We start from the raw sequence: 21,475 nt of genomic DNA on the forward strand, positions 1-21,475 counted from the left end.
TACCACTGCCTCCTTCTCTTAACTTTTGCGTTGGAGAAGTAATCTTAGATGTCATAGCAAAACTGAACACTACTTGTTTCCTTTCTAGCACTGCAGCTAAGTATGAGTTTGTGCCTGGTTAGAGAATTCTAATGTAAAAAAATATTTTTCACCTCTGTGAAACACTGATCACATTCGATATTGCTAAGTTGATGGGTTAGTCGTTCAGATCACAAATGCTCCTCTCAAGTGGATCTACTGGAGAAACTCCCTATGAGACTAGCATCGAAAACAGTTGCACTTTTGAGAAACTTGTTTGCTGCAATCTTATGAAGAGTTAATTAATATAATTGTCATGTTTTATCATTATTTTGGCTACTAGGGAACTTTAACTCTATGTAGGACAAAATTATGTGCTAAGTATTTTTCTGTGCTGGATTAACACTAGCTGCAAGCTATTCTACCTTCTTATGTTCTTTCACCCTTAATTCCACCTCTATTTTAAATTCTTTTTTATTGATGTTTTCAATGTACGATACCCTAGTATTTTTACAGTGAACTAAGCAAAATATACATAAGCAATATACATGTACAAATATTGCTTACATTTCACAATTTGCATTGCATATAATATTTCCTATTCTCCCTGCTTACTTCTCTCTCATTCTCAATAATTTGTTTTATCTCTTCCTTATATGTCTATTATTCTTCAAGTCAGAATACTTTTTGATGAAAAGAATAAGCCTCAACTAAGCTGTAAACAGGCTCCACTCTGGAAATATAAGATGGTGATACTTTTCCTGTTATGGATCTGGGATTCTTCGCTTGTTATTATTTTTTTATTGATAGCGCAGTCACGTACATAATGGGAAAGAGGAGAAATTTCTTAAGGGACAGAGGCAGGCAGGTCCTTGGGGACACCCAAGTACCAGTAAGATCTTGTGAGCTGCTAATTGCTTTAAATGCCACTCTTGAAAGTGGTGCAGGGACGGCGAGTCTGCACATTGTGTCTGTGCAGGGCCTTCTTATCTGAATCAATATCAATGCTTTAAAAATTGGCAAGAACATGAAGACCTTGAAGCTTCTCTCGTCGCAAGGAAACCAAAATGGAATATTAAATATTTAAAAAGTAGGTCAGACTTAATAAATGCATTTTCAAGTAATCCAGCCTTTAAATTAAGCCACAGTATAGGATAGATGGATTTGAAATGATGTGCCAGCAGCAATGCCAGTCCTTGCTGGTGCTCCTATTATGTCAAAATTCTATTTACACAGAAATAGCTTAATGCAAATTTACTTCCAAAAAGTGACAATTAGGATCCAGAAAATAAAACGCCTAATTCTCAGTTGAAGCAAACGTTCAGGGAGGGTGGGGATTATGCCAAGACCTGGTGTCATGAAGTCTGGGAAGCACAGTTACAGAGAAATGAGGTTGTAGCAAACACACACACACGGCCACTGGAGATGTCAAAATTCGCATCTTGCTTTCACCACAAAATGGCAGGATTTCCCCACCGTGTTGAGAATGATGTTTCCCAGTTGCTGCTAACAGGCTCTGGGAATGGGGTCGTTTTTATGAAATTCTGGCTTCCGCAGTCCTTCAGTACACTGAGTAAGTGAATGCATCTCATAACCTTTTCTCCATCACAGTCACTGGGACAGTGTTGCTGGCACCGTTCCATGAAAATCATCTTCCTGGGGAAGATGGGAGGCCCAGAACTGTCAGTTTCGGTCTCCATTTGAGGCTCTATTAAAACTCTATCAATCAATGCCAGTGTTTTGCATTAGGACTGCTTTGCCATGTGGACAGCCCAGATTGATCCCCAACTACGTTCAATTGTTTTAACCTAGGTTCCTGCAAGTGCCCACAAAAAGCCCCAGATTCATCCAATGAGAAACAATTCTAGACATCAACTAACATAGGTGTTCTCAATCTGGAGTGCACATGAGAACGACCTGGGAAGCTTATTCTAACACTGCTTAGAACTAAACATGGGGAGGCCCTTACTCAGTGAATCGGACTCTCTGCGGCTGGGAGCAAGGCATCCTTAAACTAGATTGAGAACACTTTAAATCCTTGCCCTGCCTGATACATGAACTCAGAATTGGCTGCCCTTTGTAAGAGCTGGTAGCTTGTCTGCTCTCCAAGAGTTATAACACCTTGTAACTTACTACTGCAACCGTCTAATTCAATTTTGGAAACCGTCCTTTTTTCTAAAGTAATTCTTTACGTTAAAAGAATGTTTTCTAACATTCACCCTTTGAAATCCTAGAGAATATATTTTATCTTCTCTGTATTTGAAGACCATTCTCGTTACTACGGTCTCATGTTTCTTCCTGTAGCCATCTTAATTTTCTCTTTCTGGTTCTAGACATAGTCTACACATGCACAAACAAATGCTTCCTAGTCATCCGTTTAAGTAAACACATAAAACAGGAAACGTCCCCTTGAATATGAAGGTTAAATGTCATGGTTTCCTTTGAAGCTACGTCTTAGAAGGGTAGTGGATACAAGGGAAAAGTCTTAGAAAAGCCCTCAAAAGCACTGAGGTCAAACTTCCACAGACGCGCTCCTGTGGAGCATTGCTTGAACTTAAATTTTCACATTGCGTGAGCTAGCCGTTTGTATGTTGTGGCCCTGAACCAAAATAAATGTGTTTATCCTGCAAGTTAATTATCCTTGTCCCTCACAAGCTCTTGTAAACTATTGATGCATTTGGGAAACACCAAGATTTGGGATGTATTAAAAGGTCTAATGTCCACAATGTTCAGACTTCTCTGCACCCACTGATCTTCTCCTCTGTATTGTAACATTTGACTTAAAAACATTTTTTAAATAGCTTCACCTTGGGGAAATTGTAATAAAATATACCTTGAGGAAAACGATTCTTAATTTTAATTCCAATACATCTTTCTTTAACTGTGTAATGACAGAACCATTACATGCTTTGAAGACAAAAATGAATTGTGTTTAGCGTTCAATAACACACTGAGTGCTCAAATCAGCTTCTGTAATCCTAAAAGCATCTGTATAAATAGGCATTATTGCTGTTACCATTTTACAGATGTGAATATAAAGTTTTAGCAAGGATAAAAATTTAAACAATCTAATAAATTGTGGATCAGTGGTTGGCTATGATTATTTTGATTCCAAATAAACTAGTCTTCCCACATTTTCTCATAAGCTAAAAGAAAAAAAAAAAAAAGGGGGCTTGGCGCAGTAGCTCAGGCCTGTAATCCCAGCACTTTGGGAGGCCAAGGCGGGTGGATCACCTGAGGTCAGGAGTTCGAGACCAGCCTCACCAACACGGTGAAACCCTGTGTCTACAAAAATTACAAAAATTAGCTGGGCATTGTGGCGGGCACCTGTAATCCCAGCTACTTGGGAGGATGAGGCAGGAGAATCATTGCTTGGACCTGGAAAGCGGAGTTTGCAGTGAACCGAGATTGTGCCATTACAGCCTGGGTGACAAGTGTGAAACTCCATCTAAAAAGAAAAACATTTCTTTTTTTTTTTTTTTTGACACAGAGTCTCGCTCTGTCACCCAGGCTGCAGTGCAGTGGCATGATCTGGGCTCACTGCAACCTCTGCCTTCCGAGTTCAACTTATTCTCCTGCCTCAGGCTCCCGACTAGCTGGGACTGCAGGCATGCACCACCATGCCTGGCTAATTTTTGTATTTTTTAGTAGAGACGGAATTTCACCATATTGGCCAGGCTGGCCTTGAACTCCTGACCTCGAGTGATCCACCTTTCTTGGCCTCCCAAAGTGCTGAGATTACAGGCCTGAGCCACTGCACCTGGCCAAAGAAAAACGTTTCTAATGGGAAAGCTATCATTTTCTCCTCCCCAATCTCAATCCCCTCTTATGTATTCATCCTAAAAAAAATGAGAAAAATAGAGAACTAATTACTAAACCACCATGGTGGGAGTAAAAAAGAATATTTACATAAAATATGTCTTAACTTCTTAGAAACTGGACCAACAATACCCTCTTAAGAGATTTTGCTTTCTATCACTACATACCCATCTCATTTCCTACACCAGGTCACTGATATACATTGACGTATAGAAAAAGAGTAGAATTATTTTCATTAGTAAATCATGTATTTGTCCATGTTCTTTGCTACCCAGAATCTCAAATCCGATTGCAGAGAAATCGATGCTCACAAGGTCATGGGAGTGAGGGTCTTCCATGAATAGCTTCTGGGAAGAGGCAGGCTCCACTCCAGCCTTCCACACCTACCTCTCTGACCAACACTTAATTTCTCATATTTCAGATTACACCTTCCTCTGCCCTAACACCTTCAAACCATAATGAGCTTTTCAATATCTTTGATTATATACAAAATCCCAGAACACTAGAGGCCTACCCTGCTCACCTGGGCCCCCCTGTGTAGCCAGTATCCGGCCAGTATCCCGCCAGTATCCCAGCACTGTGACTTCCACGCTGTTGGGACCCTTAGCCTCCTCTTAGGTGAATAACTGAATTCAGATACAAACTGGGGCATGTTGTAGAGCAAGAAAACTAGTGCCTGGGTAAAAACTCCTTTTGATGTTCCGTTATTTGAAGTCAAGGTTCCTATCTCCGTGAGTGGATGGAGAGGGCTTCGGTGAAGGAGTCACAGACCAAGCGACAAGCATGCTTTCCGAATCTGCAAATGGTGCGGTAACTCCCAGCCAGAAATGAAACAGCCACATTCATAATGAGATAGCCACGTTCACAAGGAGAGAGTCACCTTCGTTCTTTTGTTTCCTCATCCAATGGCTGTGCAATGCTCCCATGTGTGGGCGTTCTTTCACTGGGAGTACCACAGGGAATTCGAACAAGAGGTCCACCCCGTACACGTCATATCTTAGTGTTTATGTTCCCGCCCCAAACATGCATTGGCAGATTCCTTTCCAGAATGGAAACAGAGGTCACTGTTCTTCTGATAACTCCAAACACTATCAGGTAGCAGGACTTTGGGATAACGGTGTGTGCCTACCTTAAATCTGAAAACAAACAAGTCCACAAAATATTTTGATTTTTGAGAAAAAATATATCTATTGACAAAGATAGTTTTCAAAACAGAGTAAAAGAAAATTTAAAATAAAAATAAATTTTAAAAAGGGTGACATTCAGACCTGACATAATAGCTTGTAGCACAACAAAGAATTCATGGCTTGCATGAGTCCATGCTGAGAAGCTGGGTGAGCTCCCCTGCCCTGAGGGGAGAGGGAAGAGGTCCTCAGAGGCACCCAGTTGCTACCACAATTTATTTCATCCTGGTGATACTGTCCTGACAACATGCAGTGTTGAGAGGTGAGCACCAGGGGCGCCTGTGTGTGTATAGGTATGCAGGTGGGTGGGGTGACGGCGGCTGGCGTGTTCCTGAAGTCACAGGCTGTCCTTGCCAGGACGGTGAGCAGGAGCCCAGGACAGCAGCAGCTCTGACATTGCGGGCACAGCAGGGTGAGGGGTCACGCGGAGCTCTGAGACCATGGCTGTCACTCAAGGAGTCATTAGCGCTGAAAGGAAGGCGGTGAAGCTTGTTGTGTTGTCATCACACTGCGAGAAGGTTGGCTGCCGACCAAATTAGCTTGCTTAGGGAGTGTGAATCAAAATGACATGTAATCTGAATGGTAATGAAAATTTTCTCTTGCTTCAGGCTTCAGATTTCATCCAGAAAGCCGTCATCTGGAAGACATTATCTTCTCTCTCTCTCTCTCGCTCTCTCTCTCTCTCATTTTGGCTTAAATTTTCAAGTTTACATACAATGTAAAAATAATTTTTAACCAACAGTGCTTGGACAACTGATGTTTAGTGAATTTTATGGCTGAGTCAGTGGTGGGACACTTTCCCTGGGGAAGAAAAAGATTTCATGATAGCAGTATAGTTCTTTCTTAGATTTGTCTATGAAATATGAAAGCTCTAATCCCAAGTGAAAATACTGAAACCAAAAAAGATCCAGTCACACATTGTTAGCAAGAATACACATTATAAAGCAAAGCAAATAACATCAAACGGGGTGAGCAGTTCTAGTTTTGAATGGACTACCATATGTAACCACTTATCACCCTGTTTACTTACTACAAAGACCTATTAAATTGTGCAACATCAAGTGTAGTTATGTTTTGCTATACAATGTTTTAAGATTTGTGTTACAAAAGTTGTGAAATCAGTTCACCAGAGTTATGCAGATACAGAATAAGGCATATAATGTAATGTATGCACTCTGATTTGTTAGTGTTGATGAATGGTGATTATGAGTTAATATTGCTAAAATGTTAAAAATTTAGAAGACCGCCTCCTTGATTGGTGATAATTCTGTTCCATTGGACATGGAGTTTATCAGAAAAGGGGCTTTGCAGAGCCAGATGTATTCACATCTCTTTCTCTCATTTATTAGTTTGTGAATATAGGGAAGTTAAGATTGCAGGAAACTAATTCCAAAATGTATGTAAAGGAGAAACCATATGTACCACACATCTATATCATCACCGAGATAAAATAAGTTCTGAGCTCTTTATAAAAAGCAACATGAAGATATAAAAAAGAAATAATGCCAGTTCTGTCTGCATTTATTCTACCAATATTTTGGAAACATAAATAATTATATTTTTTAATAGATCACTTGTCTGAAAGAAAGAAAACCTGTGTCCAGTTCTGGTTTCATAATTATTATCTGCTTTGGAAATTTTTAAAACATCATACCATAGCCTGTAACTTTAGTGAACATATTTGTACTGTATAATAATTTCATATTTTTGCAATTTTAAAATATTTAATGGAAAAATACGATCTGTGAGCTAACATAATAATAATAATAATAATAGCATATTATTGCTTTACAATGTGCCAACAACTGTGCTAACTACCTAATAAGCACTACTGCATTTACTTTTCACACAAATGCTGCAAAAATTGTCTTTGTTTTAAGATTTTAAAAAATCCCTGAGGCTTAGAGGAGATAAATAACTTAGCCAAAAAGCACAAGATGCTAAGAAGCATAGTTGTATTTGAATTCAGATATTCCTGACTCCAAAACATATGTTACTAATATGTCTCATGTAGTAATTTAGATGCCTATCAATATTTCCAAGGCAGTTGTTTTAAAATACATTGATTCATTTTAATTGTGGCAAATTTTTATTTGAAAATAATAAAAATAAACATGTAAATCAAATTAATATACCACCATGCTTTTAAAGTACCATTTGGTTCAAATCTTGGTCTCAGTGTAATTTATGAAACTGATTTTTCTATATGGCTTTGATGGCAATTCTAACACCACAACTGTAAAATGTTTTTAACCATGGAAGCATAGAAATCATCATTGGCCTTCTACTTTGTACCAGGAACTGCACTGTGACTTTTTAATCCTCCCAAAAGCCCTATGTAGTAATTATTGAAGTTTAAAAGTAAAGGAAACTCAGACATAGTTGGAATAAATGAGACATTGATGAAATAAGCTGCCATAGCAGCTATTTTGTGATTATTTCTTAGTAGTCTTTATTTTTAGAAGAGTTTTAGATTTATAGAAAAACTGAGAGGGTAGGACAGAGAGTTCTCATGTAGTCGAACACAGAGTGTCCCCTTTATTAACATCTTGCATTATGGTACATTTCCTACAATTAATGAAATACTATTGTTAGATTGTTGTTAACTGAAGTCCAGAGCCTATTCAGATCACTTCAGTTTTCACCTAATGTCTTTTTTCTGTTCCAGAGTTCCATTAAGCATAGTACAATACAACGAGTCAGGATATCTCCGTATGTTCCTTCTGGCTGGGATAATTTCTCATGCTTTTTCATGTTTTTGATGTCCTTCACAGTTGTGAGAAATATAGGTCAGCGACAGCACAGAATTTCTTTCCATTGGGATTTGTCTGCTATTTCACTCATGGTTAGACTGGGGTTATGAGACTTGGGTAAGAAGATTATAGAGAGTGTCATTTTTACCACATAAAAGACACATAATATCAGTATGATTCATGGTTGTTGATGCTGACTTTGAGCACGTGCCTAACGTAGTGCCTGTCAGGTTTTCTCATTGTAAAGTTACTAATTCTCCCCTCCACCATATTTTCCACACTGTACTTTGGAAGGAAGACTCTACATGTCATCTGCACTTGAAAAGTGAAGAGTTATGTTCTCCCTTGTGGAGGACAGACTGTATCCATTATTTGTAATTCTTCTCCATGGGAGACTCATCTCTTTTCCCCACTTACCTATTTTACAGATATCAGTATGGATTATGATATTTATTTTATACTTTGAGTTGTAATTCAGTACTTTGTTTTTTGCTCAAATGGTTCTAGTTTTGTCTCATGGGAGCACTTTTAGCGGGTTCCTGTGCTCCTTTGAGTGACTTACATCAAAGTGGTTCCTTTCGAACACGGCATACTTTCTGGAACTATTAGATACTTCAGGCTCATCTTGCGTATTTTTTTTATCTCAGTCTTAGAATCCGGCATTTTTTCTAAGACCTCTTTTTTTGTTGTCGTTGTTATTGGAGAATGGTATTAGAAGCCAAAATCTAGGTACTAGGTGTGCTCATTAAGTGTTGTTTTATTTAGTTTGTCAGGGTGGACAAAGAAAGAAATATATATACTAACCTGTACACACACACACACACACGTTTCCATAGATAATCATCTGTAACTATATTAATCTAAACGCAAGTTATTACTGGTATTTCCATCTTTAATCCATTATCACATGTATCTTTCTGCTCTCCTCACTTTGTGTATCTACAAATTCACATTGCAACAGTGAGAAATCTAGCTCTTACCATCTGCCATCCATTTACTGAATTGTTCAATAAGTGTATAGTAATAGACAGATACAGCAGTATGGGAATTGTTATCCAGTACCCCTGTGGAAGACCACTCAACCAACTAGAACACAGTGCTGATGTGTCATTCCTTTTGCTATTACTCTTAGAAATTCCACTCATTTCCAAAGTCATGTAGGCCAGCACCTTTCTCTGACACCTCCTTCACTGAGATTGTTCTATGTGTTTGTAATAGCATTAGATTCTCTTATCACAATCTGCATTTCTTCCTGGAATGTCTCAAACCTTTATTGTTCTTTTAATTTGTATACAATAAGGTTCACTGTTTGTACTATATAAAGTTTGACAAATGTATAATATTATGTATCTACCATTACACAATCACATAAAATAGTTTTACCTCTTGAAAAATCCCTAATGTTCCACCGATTTATTATCCCTCTTTTCTTACCTTGAACATCTGATTACCACTCATAAGTTTACTGTGTCTGTAGTCTTTTCTTTTTCAGAATGTCAGAGAATTGGTACCATAGATTATGTAACCTTTTCAAACTGACTTCTTTCATTGACAATATGAAGTTCAAGGATAAATATGTCTGTTTTTATTTTTCCTTGATAGTTTCTTTTTATCAGTGAATAATATTCCATGTATGAATTAGTAAGTTTGCCTACTCATTAACTTAATGGAGGACACTTCGACTGCTTCTTGTTTTGGGTTATCAGGAATAGAGCACTACAAGCATTTGTGTTCAGATTTTTTGTGAACGTAAGTTTCCAAATCAATTGGTAAATACCTAAAAGCACAATTTTGAATAAAACGGTAAACACCATGTTTAGCTTTGTAAGAAACTGCTCGAGAGTCTTCCAAACTGGATATACCATTTTGCATTTCTACCAGTAAACGCTCATTCAAGAAGTCATGTTGTTCTACATCCTCATCAGGACTGTTTTTTTTTATTTTAGTCACTCTGATTGTTCAGGAGTGTTATCTTGATGTAGTTTTAACTTTGATTGACTAATGATAAATATTTTGAGCATATTTTTATATGTTTAGTTGACATATATGCATTTTGGTGAGGTACATGTTTACATATTTTGTCCATTTTTAATTAGATTGTTGTTTTCTTACTGTTGAGTTTTAATAGTTATTTGAGCACAGTTGACCCTTGAACAAAACTGGGATGTGTTGCCAACTCCCTGCATTGTCAAAAATTCATGCATAAGTTTTGGCTCCCCCGAAACTTTACTACTGATAGCCTTGTCAACAAAATAAATAGTCAATTAACATATTTACATAGGTATCATACACTGTATTCTTCCAATAAGGTAAGCTAGAGAAAAGAAAATGTTGTAAAGAAAATCATAAGGAAGAGAAAATACATTTACAGTACTGTACAGTGTTTATTGACACTGTAACTTTCTGTCTCTGCATCTGCAGTCTTCAATCTATGGTACATATCAAGCAATTCAACTTTTTCTTGTAATGTCATGACTTTGCTCTCTGAAAGCACTTTCGGCATCACCAGTGGCACTTCATATGGGTCTCATGGTGTTATTTTAGGTTTAAGATGTTGCATTAAACATGATGAAAAATGTATAAGAACTGCAAGAGATCACTTTTTACTTGCACATGCAATTTAGTGGAGAGGTGGATTGCTCATGAGCAGAAGATGAGTGTTACAAGATGTTTTAAGCAGATACATGCAACATGCACTCATTGTGATACCAACAGGAATGACTGTGAATTGATGAGAGCAGTACAGTTTGTACTGTACTTTTATACAGTTAACATTTAATATTGCATCTTTACATTTGTTTACATTTCTTTCAACGGTTAATGGTGTCATGTACAATCTGTGTATGTGTACATTTTGATAAATTTTAACTCTGAATAACTGATTTATGTACATTTTATGGTAGTAAATGATAAAATAGACTAGTTTTATATATATTTTTATGTATTCATTACATGCTTAAATTTGTCTTAATTTTTTTCAATATTTCTAGGTTACATTGTTCATCTAGTAGTTTATTTCAAATTGTCATAAATCTCTAACCAATTTTCCAAAATACTTTTTGAAAATTTTTTTTGTATAAGTGAACCTGTATAGCTCAAATCTGAGTTGTTTAAGGGTCAACTGTATTTTGGATATAAATCATTTGTCACACATAGTTTTTGCAAATATACTTTCCCACTCTGTGGCTTATCTTTATTTTTTTTTTTTTCTCTTAACACTTTTTTTGACAGAGCAGAAGTATTTTCTTTTTTAAAAAGATTTTAGCGAAGTCAAATTTATCAGTATTTTCTTTTATGGATTATGTTGTGCTCTTGGTATTGTATCTTAAAGTTATCAACAAATTTAAGATTGTCTTTTTTTTTAATCCTAGAAGTTTCATAGTTTTACATTTTACATACAGGTGTATGATTGGGTTGATTTTTCTGAAAGGTGTAAGGTCTGGATCTAGTTTGGTGGGATGGCGGGATGCTCAGAGACATCCAATTATTCTAGCACCATTTGTTGTAAAGATCCATTTCATTGAAGTGATCAAAATTGTTTTCATAGAGTTATTCATAATATTATGTTATTATCCTCTTAATATCCAAGAAATCATTAGTGATTTCCCCTTTTTACTTTTCTGATATTAACAATTTGCAGTATTTTTTTTTTCTTGTTTTGCTTGGCTAGAGGTCTATCTATTTGATTGATTTTTCAAAAGAACAAGTTTTTGGTTTCGTTGATTTTTCTCCATTTCCCGTTCTTTGTTCTATTGATTTCTTCTCTAAATTTTATTATTTTTTTCCACTTGCTTTAGTCTTTAATTGGTCTTCTTCCTCCAATTTTCCAAGATGGAAGCTAAGATTATTAATTATTTGATATTTTTCTTTTCTAATATATACATTCAGTGCTGTACATTTTACTGTAATCACTACTTTCACTGCATACAACAAATTTTTGTGTTGTTATTTTATTTTTATTGTGGTTCAGTTAAAAAATTCTAGAGACTTTTTCTTTGATATATGTGTTATTTAGAAGTCACTTTGTTAACCATCTAGTATTTGGGATTTTCCAATTATCTTTCTGTTGGTGATTTCCAGGCTAATTTCAAAAAATTATTATTTAGTATAATTTCCATTCCTATAAATTTGGTAGGGTGTTTTTTCAGGCCCAGTGTCAGCGCTGCTGGTAAATGTTCCATGTGAGCTTGAGCAGAAAGTGCACTCTGCGCTTCTTGAATGAAGTGTTTTATATGTCAATTAGGTCAAGTTGGTTAAGAATGTTGTCAGTTCAACTAAATCCTTATGGATTTTCTGCCCACTGCAGGTATCAGTTACTGAAAAAGAGTGTTGAAGTCTTCAAATATAAAAATGAATTCATTCATTTCCTTTAGCAGTTATCACTTTTGTCTCACCCACTTTGATTCTCGTTTTTTAGGTGAATATAAACTAAGGATTGAAATATCGTATTGGAGAAATGACCTTTTTGTCATTAACGTTTTTCATTCCTGTAATTTTTGTTGTTACACCATCTATTTTATCTCAAGTTAGTATGGTCACTCCAGGATTCTTATGATTAGATGTGGCATAATATATGTATTTTTTTTTCCACTCTTTCCCTTTAATCTACCTGTGTCTTTATATTTAAAATTGATTTCTCACAGATAATATAGAGCTGGATCAAGTATTTATGTCTATTCTGATAATCTCTGTTTTTAATTGATATATTTAGACCATTTCTACTTAAAATGATTTTGTTGATACACAGTAGTGGGAGTAACAGCTACCATTTTGTAATTGTATTCAATTTGTTGCAACTGTTCTTTTTTCTTTTCTTTTAATCTTCCCATTTTATGCCTTCTCTCATTGTAATTGAACATTTTATATGATTTAATTATTTCTCCTCTCTCAGTATATCAATTATACTTCCTTATAAAACTATATTAGTGTTTCCCCGGATAGATGATATAGATAGATAGATAGATAGATAGATAGATAGATAGATAGATAGATAGATAAATTTCTAACTAAACAATTGTGTACATCCCATTAACACTATTACGGTTCATGTCTTATGCAGGTATCTTGCCTGTTGCTCTTGGAAGTTGTCTATTTTTTTGCATTAGCTCTTAAAATATTTATCATAGTGATTTTCACATTCCCTAGAGATTACCCAGAGTTGGCCAGACTGTTCAGTTAAGGGCATAGTCTTCCAGAAGGGCAGCACTGGCCAATACTTCTAACCCCAGCTGCAAGGAGTGAGGATCCAACTTCCAATTGAGAGGGAAGAGTCCGCAGGAGACTACTCTCACTTGGAACACCAGCTGCAATGTTAGAGATTTCCCCAAATCATCTTCCACTGCAATGGTTTATTAGAAAGACTCACAGAATTCGTTGAAAGCTATTATACTCACAGATAAAGTTTAATACAGAGCAGAGACACAAATTTAAACAAGACAAAGGAAGAAATGCATAAGGTCGAGTCTAGGAGGGTCCCTTAGTGCAAACCTTTCATCGTCTTCAGGACACACTCTCTCCCTCCCTGCCATCTTTGTGTGACACTACACATAGGCATGGAGAATTGCCAGCCGGGCTTTTCACCCACCCTCTCCCAAAGGTCAAATTCATACTACATGATCTGATGGACCCAGCATGGGTCTCAACAGTGGTATTGACTATCAGGTGTGCTCTGAGGGGCCTGCCGTGAAAAACAATGACAATTCCCTCACTCAGAATTTCCAATGATTTAGAAGTTCTAAAAAGCTCCCAGCTTTTGGAAGAAGGTCAGCTCTCTTTGGACAAGGCCAGTTTCTTCACTACACACGGACGATTCCCAAATCTCTGTTATATCTGAGTCTGATTTTGATGCTTGCGTTGTCTCTTTAGACTGCGTTTTTTCTTGCCTTTTAATATACATTCAATTTGTGTTTATTTGATCCTTTTTTGTTGAAATCCAGACATGTGATGTATCCGGTGATAGGAACTAAGGTAAATAGGCCTTTAGAGTGAACGTTTTTGGTAATCTGCTAGAAATTGGGCTGTGTTTAATGCTCATGACAGCATCAGTTTCCTCTACTTTCCTTGTTTTTGTCTCCACTCTTGCCTCAAGTTTCTCTAAGAATTGTTTTTTAAATAGTGTCCATAATACACTTGCTTTTATTGGTGCCTTGTTGACCTGGTATGATAGTATGTGTCCATGGAGGGGCAGAAGTGGGGGTGGTTGAAGCACGCTGCTATCTTACAATTAAATCTGTCTGTTAGCTGCCCATGTCCCTGCACTGTGAACTTGAGAAGTTTTTTTTAACCTCTCTACCTTCTGCTTTGCTGAGACAGAAAGGCTGGAGTTGGATAACTGCACTTCCCTAGGTTTGTAAGTATCCGGCAATGCCTTTTCCTTGGACACTGTGCCTTCATTACAGATAATGCTCTAAGAGCATTTCAGAAAGTTTGCTTTTCCCTTCTTGTCAGAAACAGGAGAGGGTTCTTCTTATGCTTTTACCAGGAGAACTTGGTGGGGTTCCTGGAAGTAAAGTCCATGAAAATGTTCATGTTCTTCTAAGACAGGAGCCTCCACTCTCAAGGTAGTCCACACTCAGCCTCCAGAAAGTTCACAATTACCATGGCGATGTTCCCATCAGTTTATGGCTTCAGCAACTCCAGCATATGATCGGCGCTCTCAGCTGGGATTCTCTGTATTCACATCTGTCCAGATTTCAGGGTTACTGTCTTACATGGTAGGGCTGTGTCCCCTCCCAAAATCTCTTCTTGAACTATAATCTCCAGAATCCCTGTAATCCTCATGTGTCAATGAGAGACCAGGTGGAAGTAATTGAATCATGTGAGTGCTTTCCCCCATGCTGTTCTTGTGATAGTGAGTTCTCACAAGGTCTGATGGTTTTATGTGTTTGGTAGTTCCTCCTGCCTTCATTCTCTCTCCTGCCGCTTTTGCTTGCCCTTCACCTTCCACCATGATTGGAAGTGTCCTGAGACCATCCAGCCATGTGAAACTGTAAATCAGTTAAACCCCTTTACTTTCTAAATTACCCAGTCTCGGGCAATTCTTTATAGTGGTGTAAAAATGGACTAATACACTGTCTGCTCTGATCTCATTTCTCTCATGAGTCCGAGAAAACCCATCAGTTTTCAGTTTGTTCAGTGTTTTTTTCTTCTTATAATAGAGTGATTATTTCCAAGCTTTTTATAGGTTGAAGCTAACTATGCCTTAATTTTTTAAAAGACTGTGTAAAAATTGAGTCAAAACAAAGTCATTTTATTAAAAATTGCTCTACATTTAAACTGGGCAATGAATATCAACCTTTATTTAGCTAAATATTTCATACATTTAATCCTTTGTTAGGTCTTCTTTGACAACTATTTTGTCTTTTATACTTATGTGGATCATGTCATTACACTTACATATTTTAATTATCAAATCTTAGCGAAGTGTATTCTTTTAGTGACACTGTATAGCTGTTGTATGTCTGAATGGCCTGCATAGTCCAATAGGCCTGGGTGAGAGTCCTAGTTCTACCAATTATGGACCATTTGATTTTAAACAGATAATCAGGTTTATCTTCAAGAAAGAGATTTTTACTTTTTTTCCTTTCAATCTGTATTCCTTTTCTTTTTCTTGCTTTATTGTTCTTGCTACACACAACCTCCAGTACAATGTTTTGAATAGAAGTCGTGATACAGAATATTCTTGGTTTGTTCCTGATCTTGGGGAAAACATTCAGCTTTAGAACATTAAATATCTGGTTAGCTATAAGATTTTAATAAATGCCATGTATCAAGTTGAAGAAGTTCCCATCTATTCTCAGTGCTGAGAGTTTATCTGGAACAGATATTGGATTTTATTACTTTATTTGTTCTGTGTCTAAAGAGATCATGTGGATTTTTTCTTCTCTTTTATTTTGTGAATGTAGTAGATTTTATTTGATGATTTAAGAATGGGAAACCAACTATGCTTTCAAGGAATAAATCCCACTTGGTAATGATGTTTTATTCTTTTATTTATTATTTTGTTATTTATAAAATTGTTATTTGTTATTTATAAACTTGATTTGCTCAAGTTTAGTTTATAATTATTGCATTATTGTCCATGAGGTATTTTGATTTCCAATTTTATTTTGTTTTTTACCTTCCTTGTACTTTTTCTTTGGCTGTTTTGACATTAGGGTAATGCTAACCTTATAGAATGTATGGAGAAGTATTCCTACTTCTTTAATTTTCTGGAAGTATTTGTGTAGATTGATATTATTTCTTCCTGAAGTACGGATAAAATTAACATTTATGTCGTGTGCATGTAGTTTTCTTCATAGGAAGGTTTAAAAGTACACATTCAAATCAGTGTATTTAATAGATATGAGTTAATCATTTTTCTATTTCTTTCTTGAGCAAATTTCAGTAGTTTTTTTAAATTGTTCATTTCATTCAAGTTATTACATTGAAAAAAGTTGTTAATATCACTTACTTATTCTTTGTTTATATAATAGGCATTGACATCATTTCTTCAGTTCCTGATATTGGTAATGTGTATTTTTCTTCCTTTATTCATATCAGTCTTGCTACAAGTTTTTAAATTACAATGATCATTTCAATGATTCAGTGTTTTTCATTGATTTTCTCTTTTGCTTTCCTGTTTTCAATCTTGTTGGTTTCTGCTGTAACCTTTATTATTATATTTTCTTTATTTCACTTGCTTCTGGTTTATGTTTTGTTTTTTTCCTAGGTTCTTCAGATGGAGCATGAGCTTTGCTATGTTTCTTATATTCTAAAGTAGCCATTTGCTGTTATAAATATCCCTCTAAATACTGGGTTAGCAGCATGCCACAAACAAACAAAAAAAAGTGATACATTATGTTTTCACTTTTATTCAATTCAGAGTACTTTCTAGTAGTCCCTTTGATTTTTGTTGTTATTGTTGTTTTTAACTCATAAGGTCATTTATCAGTGTGTTATTTATTTTCTAAACTTTGAGAAAAATGAGATAGCATTCTGTTATTTAATTCAAAGTTAATCAAATGTGCTCAGAGAATATATTTTGTGTAGATTAAATGCTTTTAAATTAATTGAGATTTTTTAATAGCTCAGGAAATCATCTAAGTTCGTATATGCCTCACATGAACATGAAAAGGATGTTTATATTTTGATATTGTTAAGTGGGATGTCTTATGACATTAGATCAAGTTAGTTGACAGAGTTATTTTAGCCGTCTATATTTTTACTGATTTTCTGACTAAATGTTCTATCAGTAGTTGAGAGAAGTTATGGAAATCTTTGATGATATATTTGAACTTATCTATATTGGTTTTTGCTTCATGGATTTTGAAAGTCTGTTACTAGGTTTATAAATGTTTAGGAATATTATTTTCTCTTAATGAACTGATATGTTTATCATTATGAAATGAGATTCTATACCTCTGAAAAATGATTTGCTCTGAAAACGATTTTGTGAAATATTTAGACAGCCATTTTGACTTTCTCTTATAAGGGCTGTTAGTGTTTTGCATCTTTTTTCATCTGGTTTGTTTAAGCTACTTGTATGTTGATGGTGTAGTGCATTTCTGGTGAGGAGCACGCGGGTGAGTCTGTCTGTATTTTCCGAATAACCATCTCTTTCAGTTGAGGTATTTATTCCCATTACATTTGGATAATATTCAATGTGGTTACATTTAAATCTACCATATTTCTATTTTTAATTATATCTTCCATCCGTTCTTTTTTTTTTTTTTCTTCCTTTTGGTAATCAGTTAGATTTTTGATTTCATTGTTTTGTTGGTTTTTTATCTATATTTGTGTTGTTTGTGTTTTTGCATGTTCTTTTGGGTTTCTTCTTGCAGTTTTCTTGCTCTGGGCCTCATGCATCACACCAGATATGAGATACTGAAGAAAATCTGAGTGACACACAGAAAACTACATTCAAACGCACCTGTCTCTTTTGCCAAAGGTCTGAGATCTAAGAACAAACACGTCCAAAGGTCTGAGATCTAAGAACAAACACGTCCAAAGGTCTGAGATCTAAGAACAAACACGTCCAAAGGTCTGAGATCTAAGAACAAACACGTGCATATTAATAGTCTATTTCCTGCAGGTTATATGACCACACATGTAAATGCAGCAGTAGCCAGATTGCTCTTCCCACAGTTTTCCAGACTTGTTCTGAAACACGCAGATTGTTTTTTTAACAAAACTTTGACTTATACTATATAGAAGAACTCCTGGTAAGCATGTGTTTAAGGTGCAGTATTTTGTCTTAGACAGTCTCCTTGTAAATTATTTTGCAGAATACATGTCCTATATGTCCTAAATGCATTCGATGACGTAAAATGCTTAGAAATAATAATAATATTTAGAATGTTCAGGCTCATGTGACCACCTAACATTCTAATTAACTATGTGATTATTTTTCTGAATAGCATAATGAACTGCAGCTCATAGGAGTTTAGATGAGCTGGAAGCAGCCTAGTTTGATCTCATGCACAGGGATAATGATTCATAAAGTAGCCATGGAAATGTATAAGGAAATGCCAAAATTATTAGAAATGTCTTCCATTGCAGTAGTTCTGTATAGTTTGCCTGCTTTATTCGCTTTACAAATAATAAACATTGTCTACCTTTGTAAAAAGCTTCAGCAACAAAACACTCACTTTAGCATTCAACTCTGTGCAGATGTGGTTTGAAAAAAATCTCTGAGGAGTATGTATGCATAAAATTTGACATGCTAATATTTCTGTGGGAAAGCATTTTCAATATTTTTTCATAAAGAAGCAATATCCACTTTCTAACAACTAGTATGTAAGGTGATAACTTTGGAATAGAAAACTAGGTAATTTTTAAAATAATTTGATCCCAAAATCCTTGCTGTGGAAGACACAGATTATCTAGATTGGCTGTCATGGAAACCGTGGATCAATTTAGACAGCAGCATCTCCACTGATGAAGGAAGTCTATGGAGTGGACCAATCATCTATGCTGTTTCAGCAACCCCAGGTCCTCCCACCAACCTCACACACAGTACACACACCCACATTCCCAATTCCCTCCCTAGTTCTCATAAATGGTCTCTATATTTAAGGAAATGGTAGGAATAGAAGCTGGCATTTAGAGATTGACTGCTTTTGCTTGCCATCAGAGACTTTGCTGGAGAATAGGTTAAAAATGTAAATAATTGATTATCAAATTTCCACTGCAGGTTGCTTAAACTGGACTTTGCTTTTAAAAATAAAAGTGGAAATGTGTCATTGTACAGGGCGGAAATTTAACAAACAAGACCCAAAGAGAGAGGAAAAGTAAACATAATCAGAACAGAGTTGGGGTAGCCACCCTGTGAGAATGCGATTCATTTTGATATAATGTTTATTTAAATATCCTGCTCGTGCTGATCCCCTGATTATAACGCAAATAACTCATCTGTGTTCACTTTAAAATAGTATTGAAAAATATGTAACACTTTATTAGGATTCTGTTAAATTATACCTGCGAGATTAAATTTCAATACTTTTGTTTATTCTAATGATTCTCTGGGGGACTAATTAGGAGATCTTTGGATTTTTTCTATGCTTTTCCAAAATTGTATACGTATTCTCAAGGAGACTACATGACTATAAGAATTGTGAGAGCTCTGTGTTTCAGCTTTTAAATAAACAAGCAGTGTGATAAAAAGTATAATGAAGGCCGGGTACAGTGGCTCACATCTGTAATCTCAGCTCTTTGAGAGGCAGTGGTGGGAGGACTGCTTAAGGCCAGGAGTTTGAGACCAGCCTTGGCAACATAGTGATACTGTAGTCACTACAAAAAATGAAAAAGTTAGGTAGGCATGCTGCCTTGGGCCTGTACTCCCAGTTGCTCAGGGAGGCAGGAGGAGCACCCAAGACCAGAAATTCAAGGTTTTATAGTGAGCCATAATTGCACTACTGCACTTCAGCCTGAGTAACAGAGTGAGAACCTGTCTCAAGAAAAAAAAGTATAATGGGTTTAGATATTAATATATACAAAATTTGAAACTAAATGAAAAATATAGATAAAAATGTAGAATTGAAATTTTCATGAGAAAAGAAATTATAAGTAAACACAATGCGATGTCTGCATTTGAATGGATCTTTTTTGGTTCATTGTACAGTTGTGTGTAAAAATTGGAAAAATGGAAATTTCCTGGCAGCTTTATTTGTATCTATATCTTACTGTGTATATTTAGTAGAACTTTTAAAAAGACTGAGGAAAAATTAAATTTACATACATTTGCATGTAACCATGTAAATTTAATTATGTCAATTTACGTTATATAAGTGGAGGGTGCAAATACTAAAATCACGGGTAATATTAGGTTATTATGTGTTTCAAGTTAGTTCTAACTTCAGCAATATATTTCCTGGAAGTCAAGAAAAAAGTGACAATATTTATGCAATTTCTATTTTCTAACTAAAGGAAGAAAGTAGATTCTGTAGACAATGGAAATATTTTCATGAAACCAAGATCTCTAAAGTATTTATCATGTATGATTTTACATAAAGAGGTAATAAGATATATAAGTATGAACAAATACTGTAGAAAATTTAAAAAGTGACAGTAAGTAAAACTAAGAATATGATTTAAACATCTCTGCTAATGGCTTTATTTGTATGAGAATTTGAACTAAGTAGACATATTTACCTTTATCATTTCTAGTGACAGGAATAAGACTTAACTTACAATGTCCTACAGTATGCCAGTGTGAGCAAAATGTTGCTGAATAATGCTTTTGACTTTGTAGCTATGTGAGAATTTTTGGAGGTTAGTTGCAGTCACTCTAACTTGCTAGATTTGTGTTTGACACAGGACATACACACTTAGCATTCACAAATTAGAAAACACTTCTCCAAAGTGATATTTAAAATTCTGGTTCTGGGAAAAAGGAGTAGGTCCACTTGACCCAGACTTTTCCACTGAATTTACATATAAACTTGGAAAGAATTCCTGAAACAATTATGTGAGGACTCTGTAATAGCAGCAGGTGGATTGAAGAATAACAGGATACAAAATACTGCCAAGCTGGGTACAGGTTTAGTGCTCTGCTTTTCTTCTTGGTTTTCCAGCCTGGAGTCAAAGCATCTTGAAGCACGGAAGTAACCATCCTTGGAGAGACACAGGAGGACACTTATGGGTATGGGGAGTAGGGAAGTTGCCTTTTGGCTAGGAACCCTGCCGTGGTGTACGTGGCCTGGGAAACTCTCCAGTGAGAGGATGTGGGGTTCAGGAGAGTGGGGTGGCCTCTGCTGTTTACCTTGCCTTTTCCCACCGTTTGGAGCTATGTGTGAGTGTGGTTGTAGGGAGTGTGGCAGAGCAGGATAACTGAAACCTCAGTTTTGGGGCTGAAAGAGCAGCAAGGGGAACCACGGGAAATCGGAGAGTACTTGGACATCACAGAGTTGGAGGAGCTTGTGATTGCAACCTTATGAAGTCGTCTATGAGCTACTGGGCTCATCCCTGAACTGCTCATGGAGGAGTCTGCATGCGTAGTTAGCGTGCCAAAGACTTTGAGAACTGAACTAAACCATAGACATACTATCATGTCTCAGATGGAACACTGGGTGATGCACCCATGGAAAAGATCTGAATTGCACAGAAAAGGCTTGGAAACTGAGCTCAGTGTTGGAATCATAACCTGCAGATATTGGGTTAAAAATTATTGCTGAAACTAAGCCATTTGGTTGCCTACCAAATAAAAAAATACCAACACTAAAC

The sequence above is a fragment of the Macaca thibetana genome, chromosome 13, assembly GCF_024542745.1.
Source record: "Macaca thibetana thibetana isolate TM-01 chromosome 13, ASM2454274v1, whole genome shotgun sequence".
NCBI lineage: Eukaryota > Metazoa > Chordata > Mammalia > Primates > Cercopithecidae > Macaca > Macaca thibetana.